This window comes from Aegilops tauschii, chromosome 7 (genome assembly GCF_002575655.3).
Source record: "Aegilops tauschii subsp. strangulata cultivar AL8/78 chromosome 7, Aet v6.0, whole genome shotgun sequence".
NCBI lineage: Eukaryota > Viridiplantae > Streptophyta > Magnoliopsida > Poales > Poaceae > Aegilops > Aegilops tauschii.
Genome location: NC_053041.3, coordinates 477,216,560 through 477,224,316, shown reverse-complemented (window position 1 = coordinate 477,224,316; position 7,757 = coordinate 477,216,560).

Here is a 7,757-nt window from a genome sequence, read left to right as displayed (position 1 = left end):
GAGCATAGACATGATTGGATTATGTTTATCGCAATATGGCTATTCATTTAAGGAGAATAATGATTACTCTGTTTATTTGAATAATACCTTCAATGGTCTTGCACCTAAAATGAATGGTTTATTGAATCTCGATCGTAGTAATACACATGTTCATGCCAAAAGATATAAGATAGTAATGATAGTACCACATACTTGTGGCACTTCCATTTGAGTCATATTGGTATAGGACGCATAAAGAAGCTCCATGTTGATGGATCTTTGGACTCACTCGTTTTTGAAAAGATTGAGACATGCGAACCATGTCTATTGGTATATATGCATGAAGAAACTCCATACAGATGGATCGTTTGGACTCACTTGATTTTGAATCACTTGAGACATGCAAATCATACCACAGGGGCAAGATGACTGAAAGGCCTCGTTTTCAGTAAGATGGAACAAGAAAGCAACTTGTTGGATGTAATACATTTTGATGTGTGCAGTCCAATGAGTGCTGAGGCACGCCGTGGATATCGTTATGTTCTTACTTCATAGATGATTTGATAGATGCTGAGTATATTTACTTGATGAAACACAAGTCTGGATTATTGAAAGGTTCAAGTAATTTCAGAGTGAGGTTGAAGATCGTCGTGACAAGAGGATAAAATGTCTATGATATGATCATAGAGATGAATATCTAAGTTACGCGTTTGGCACACAATTGAGACATTGTGGAAATTGTTTCACAACTAATACCGCCTGGAACACCATAGTGTGATGGTGTGTCTGAACATCATAACTGCACCCTATTGGATATGGTGCATACCATGATTACTCTTATCGAATTACCACTATCGTTTATGGGTTAGGCATTAGAGACAACCGCATTCACTTTAAATAGGGCACCACGAAATTCCGTTGAGATGACACCGTATGAACTATGGTTTAGAGAAACCTAAGCTGTCGTTTCTTAAAAGTTTGGGGCCGCGACGCTTATGTGAAAAAGTTTCAGGCTGATAAGCTCGAACCCAAAGCGGATAAATGCATCTTCATAGAATACCCAAAACAGTTGGGTATACCTCCTATTTCAGATCCGGAAGCAAAGTGATTGTTTCTAGAAACAGGTCCTTTCTCGAGGAAAAGTTTCTCTCGAAAGAATTGAGTGGGAGGATGGTGGAGACTTGATGAGGTTATTGAACCGTCACTTCAACTAGTGTGTAGTAGGGCACAGGAAGTTGTTCCTGTGGCACCTACACCAATTGAAGTGGAAGCTTATGATAGTGATCATGAAACTTCGGATCAAGTCACTACCAAACCTCGTAGGTCAACAAGGATGCGTACTACTTCAGAGTGGTACGTAATCCTGTCTTGGAAGTCATGTTGCTAGACAACAATGAACCTACGAGCTATGGAGAAGCGATGGCGGGCCCGGATTCCGACGAATGGCTCGAGGCCATAATATCCGAGAGAGGATCCATGTATAAAAACAAAGTATAGACTTTGGAAGAACTACTTGATGGTCGTAAGGCTGTTGGGTGCAGATGGATTTTAAAAGGAAGACGAACAATGATGGTAAGTGTCACCGTTGAGAAAGCTCGACTTGTCGTTAAGATGTTTTCCGACAAGTTCAAGGAGTTGACTACGATGAGACTTTCTCACTCGTAGCGATGCTAAGAGTCTATTGGAATTATATTAGCAGTTACTGCATTATTTATGAAATCTTGCACATAGGATGTCAAAACATTGTTTCCTCGACGATTTTCTTGAGGAAAGGTTGTATGTGATACAACCAGAAAGTTTTGTCAATTCTGAAAGATGCTAACAAGTATGAAAAGCTCCAGCAATCCTTCTAAGGATTGGAGCAAGCATCTCGGAGTTGGAATGTACGCTTTGATGAGATGATCAAAGATTTTGGGTTTATACAAAGTTTATGAGAAACTTGTATTTCCAAAGAAGTGAGTGGGAGCACTATAGAATTTTTGATGAGTATATGTTGTTAACATATTGTTGATCAGAAATGATGTAGAATTTCTGGAAAGCATACAGGGTTATTTGAAAAGTGTTTTTCAATGAAAAACCTGGATTAAGCTACTTGAACATTGAGCATCAAGATCTATAAGGATAGATCAAAAACGCTTAATAGTACTTTCAAATGAATACATACCGTGACAAGATTTTGAAGGAGTTCAAAATAGATCAGCAAAGAAGGAGTTCTTGGCTGTGTTACAAGGTGTGAGTATTGAGTAAGACTCAAGACCTAACCATGGCAGAAGATAGAGAAAGGACGAAGGTCGTCCCCTATGCTTTAGACGTAGGCTCTACAGTATGCTATGCTGTGTGCGCACCTGAAGTGTGCCTTGCCATGAGTTAGTCAAGGGGTACAAGAGTGATCCAGGAATGGATCACATGACAGCGGTCAAACTTATCCTTAGTAACTAGTGGACTAAGGAATTTTCTCGATTATGGAGGTGGTAAAAGAGTTCGTCGTAAAGGGTTACGTCGATGCAAACTTTGACACTAATCTGGATGACTCTGAGTAGTAAACTGGATTCGTATAGTAGAGCAGATATTTGGAATAGCTCCAAGTAGCGCGTGGTAGCTGCATCTACAAGATGACATAGAGATTTGTAAAGCACACACGGATCTGAAAGGTTCAAACCCGTTGACTAATAACCTCTCTCACAAGCGATATATGAACAAACCCCATGGGTGTTGGATTCATTACAATCAAATAGTGATGTGAACTAGATTATTGACTCTAGTGAAAATGGGAGACTGTTGAAAATATGCCCTAGAGGCAATAATAAAATGGTTATTATTATATTTTCTTGTTCGTGATAATTGTCTATTGTTCATGCTATAATTGTATTAACTGGAAACCGTAATACATGTGTGAATACATAGACCACAACATGTCCCTAGTGAGCCTCTAGTTGACTAGCTCGTTGATCAATAGATGGTTATGGTTTCCTGACCATGGACATTGGATGTCATTGATAACGGGATCACATCATTAGGAGAATGATGTGATGGACAAGACCCAATCCTAAGCATAGCACAAGATCGTGTAGTTCGTTTGCTAGAGCTTTTCTAATGTCAAGTATCATTTCCTTAGACCATGAGATTGTGCAAACTCCCGGATACCGTAGGAGTGCTTTGGGTGTACCAAACGTCACAACGTAACTGGGTGGCTATAAAGGTGCACTACAGGTATCTCCAAAGGTGTCTGTTGGGTTGGCACAAATCGAGACTGGGATTTGCACTCCGTATGACGGAGAGGTATCTCTGGGCCCACTCGGTAATGCATCATCATATTGAGCTCAATGTGACTAAGGAGTTAGTCACGGGATCATGCGTTACGGAACGAGTAAAGAGACTTGCCGGTAACGAGATTGAACGAGGCATGGGGATACCGACGATCGAATCTCGGGCAAGTAACATACCGATGGACAAAGGGAATTGTATACGGGATTGATTGAATCCCCGACATCGTGGTTTATCCGATGAGATCATCGTGGAACATGTGGGAGCCAACATGGGTATCCAGATCCCGCTATTGGTTATTGGCCGGAGAACGTCTTGGTCATGTCTGCATGGTTCCCGAACCCGTAGGGTCTACACACTTAAGGTTCGGTGACGATAGAGTTGTTATGGGAAATAGTATGTGGTTACCGAAGGTTGTTCGGAGTCCCGGATGAGATCCCGGACGTGACGATGAACTCCGGAATGGTCCGGAGGCGAAGATCGATATATTGGACGAAGGGTATTGGAGTCCGGAATTGTTCCGGGGGTACTGGGTGACGACCAGCGTGTCCGAAAGGGGTTTCGGAGGCCCCGGCAAGCGTTGGGGGGCCTTATGGGCCAAGGGGAGGGGGCACATCAGCCCACTAAGGGGTTGTGCGCCCCTCCCGCCCCATCTCACGTAACGTGGAGAGGTGGGGGCGCCTCCCCTAGGGCAGCCACCCCTCCCGGCTTGGGGGGGGGGCAAGTTTCCTAGGGGTGGGGGCGCCCAAACCCATCTAGGGTTTCCCCTGTGGCCGCCGCCCCTCCCCTAGGGAAACCCTAGGGCGCCTCCTCCTCCCCCTTTCCCCCTATATATAGCGAGGGAGAGAGAGGGCAGCCGCACCCCCTTCCCTGGCGCAGCCCTCTCCTCCTCCAACTCCTCCTCCGTAGTGCTTAGCGAAGCTCTGCCGGAGAACCACGAGCTCCATTGCCACCATGCCGTCGTGCTGCTGGAGTTCTCCCTCAACTTCTCCTCTCCCCTTGCTGGATCAAGAAGGAGGAGACGTCCACGGGCTGTACGTGTGTTGAACGCGGAGGCGCCGTCCGTTCGGCGCTAGATCAGATCTTCCGCGATTTGAATCGCCGCGAGTACGACTCCATCAACCGCGTTCTTGTAACGCTTCCGCTTAGTGATCTTCAAGGATATGAAGATGCACCCCTTCTCTCTCGTTGCTAGCATCTCCTAGATTGATCTTGGTGACACGTAGGAAAATTTTGAATTATTACTACGTTCCCCAACAGATATGAGGGGGCCTGAGCGCGCCTAACCCGACAGTCCAACCCCATTGCAAATTGCACCAAATCTACTCCCAAAACTGCCGGGTCCATTTGCTCTCTCCTCTCTTTTTCCTCCTCCACGTGCACTCTGCAGCTCTAGCACCACGCGCACTCTGCACCCGTTCGTAGCTTCTGCGCCGCCAGTTCCGGCAAAGCAGTCCTGTCTCCCGTCCTTGCCATGGGAGATGTCGTCGCTGGCCCGGATGCCACCGCTTATGAATTGTGCTAATCCTGGAAGATCAAGATGCAACTCGGCTTATGAATTTTCTGCGGATGCATCAGAATCTTCGAAATCATCAGGTGCACGCGCAACTACACAATGATCTTGTGGAGCATATGTGGACCCACAATGGAAATCAAAGAGCTGCACGCGCAACTACATAATGATCTTGTGGAGCATATGTGGACCCACAATGGAAATCAAAGAGCTGATGTTTGAGTTATGCACTTCAAATAATTTTTATATAAACAATATTTTTGTTCGGTACCAACAATTGTTATTTGGACGTGGATAGGCAGCGCCCGTGCGCTCGATGGAGCGTTCGGGCAGACTTCCCATATAAAGCAAGTATGGTTCGATCAGACAGTCTAGACCCCAAAAAGGAAAAAAAAACACCTGGTCCCCATGTTCGCGTGCATCCTCCCGCCCTGTGTTTTCTCAGACAAGATCCACATGCATTTATTTGGAACTCAAATTTTTAAAAAGCTGTAACTTTTGATTCGAGTGTCAGAATTCAGATCCGTTTTCACCCCTGAGTTTCTGGTGACGAGTTCTTCAAAACTAGATCCCATATGTGTATGTTTCGATGAATTTTTTTAGAGCAACTTTGGGTGCTACGGAGGCAACTTTAGTACTATAAGAAAGCAATTTCTTAGTTTTCCTAATATGACTCCCTACCAATGGGAAGTCCTTATGTACTCCCTCTGTAAACAAATATAAGAGCATTTAGATCACTAAAGTAGTGATCTAAACACTCTTATATTTCTTTACGGAGGGAGTAGTTGGCTACCATGACTATTATGTTAACTAGATCCACCTCTAAGTTGCCTACCATAACACTATGGTTCAAATTATAGACTACTTGAGCAACGACAATGGACAACTTTTCATAGTACTGTAGGCAACTGATTAGCGATGAGATGCTGATGGGCATCATTGGCAGGCAACTAATTAGCAATATCGAGCAACCTATAGCACCATCATAGGCAACTAATTACTAATAACAGGCAACTGAGCATCAACAATAGACAAATTTTCATAGTACTGTAGGCAACTGATTAGTGACGAGTTTTTGTTGGGCATCATTGGTAGGCAACTAATTAGCAAAAATCGAGCAACGTATAACACCCATCATAGGCAACTAACTACTAATGACAGGCAACTGAGCGTCAACAATAGACAACTTTTCATAGTACTGTAGGCAACTAATTAGCGCTGAGATGTTGGGCATCACTGGTAGGCAACTAATTAGCAATATCGAGCATCCATCATAGGCAATTAACTACTAATGACAGGTAACTGAGCATTAAAGATAGACAACTTCATAGTATAAGAGGGAATTTAGAAACAACGACATACAAGTTTCAATGGTATGCAATCTAGAAGTAACAGTGAGTAAGTTAGGAGATTGTTAAACTAAATTATCTTGAACACGAAATGTAGTGAAGTTGCCTATTTGTATAACTTAAGTTGTCTCTCGTAGAAAAAGAGTTGCTTATAAAAAGTGATGTGATATTACCGACCTCTGTTTTGAAGTTGTTCACTGTTGCAAACTAGTTGCATATCATTGGCTGCTAGTTGCTTTTAATGGAGGGAAGTTGTCTATCCTTTTTTTAGCACTAATCCTAATTTGATTGACATTTTACGCTATAGGCAACTTCGAAGAAAACTAGGAGAATGTTTTACCTCCTTTTTACAAAACATGGATATGCGATAATAGGACTGCGTATGCGTAATATATGGTGTATGCACCTTTATAACGGGAGTTGCTTTGTTTAGTGCTGAAGTTGCCTCTATGTAATGCCGAAGTTGCCTACGGATGATGCTTAGTTGCCTATATATGGTGAAAATTTGTCTGACATGGTTTTTATGTTATCTACAATATACTTGCTAGGTAAATTCACTAGTACACGCAGCGTAAGAAAGTTGCTTCTTTTTAGCACTAAAGTTGCCTCATCTAGAATCAAAGTTGCTTCTGAAAAAAAATCATTGAAACATGTCCATATGAGATATAGTTTTGACGATCTCGTCGCGAGAAACCTAATGATGAAAACGGATCTTAATTTTGACGCCTGGTTCAGAAGTTATAGCTTTTAAAAAAAATGAGACGGAATAAAGTGGGATGATGTCAGCACATGCATGCAACTAATCTTTACGTACCATCCACCACAAGACTACACCTGAAATAACTACACATCACATGCGTGGACCATTGCCCTGACACGTACTCGTTAATTCACATCAGACGGCCAGTGCGAGGGTGCGCTCGATACAACGAAATAGCACATGTGCACTATTAAGTAATTAGGTTGTTGTTTACGTGCAAGAATGACTTGTATGATCGACGTGCATGAATTTGCATGGATTCAAGAGTCCGGATTTGAAATATGTGAATGCCCGAAGCGAAATATGAGGACCCGTTCGCGGAGGTATAGAGGGCCGGATTTGTCAAGCTCGGCTCTAATCTAACAAAACCAAGTAGATAGCGTTTCCAAGTGTCCAACTTGCATTGGCGCACACATGAAGCCAAAACGTGTGCCGAACATTTCATGTGCCGGCGCGATCCGTTGTCAGCAAAACCGAGGGCACGATTGCAACATGGAACAACGCGATGCAAAAAGGATCCAATCCGTAACAGCAACGGCAGCGTGTTGAATAATCCAAACAATCTCTAGTAGTATACGTGTTGAATGTCTAGTAGTAGTCCGAGTACTAATAAGTTTAGGTAGCTAAATTTGGTACGGTGCAATCAGCGTTGCCGGGTTTTAGATTAAATCAAGTGAGTCCGGTTAGGACTTTGTGTCCGTATCACACTAGTTTTGGAGTCAGGTCATGCACCTATATATATGCACCACCTTGCGTCGTTTGTAATCACCTGAAAAGCAATAAAGAAAATTACGAGGCACGACACGTGCCTCTGGCCAACTTCGAGTTGCTGCATTCGTGTGCGTGTGTTCTGGTCCCGGTGTTTGCGTGAGCGCCGGCGCGATATCAAGTG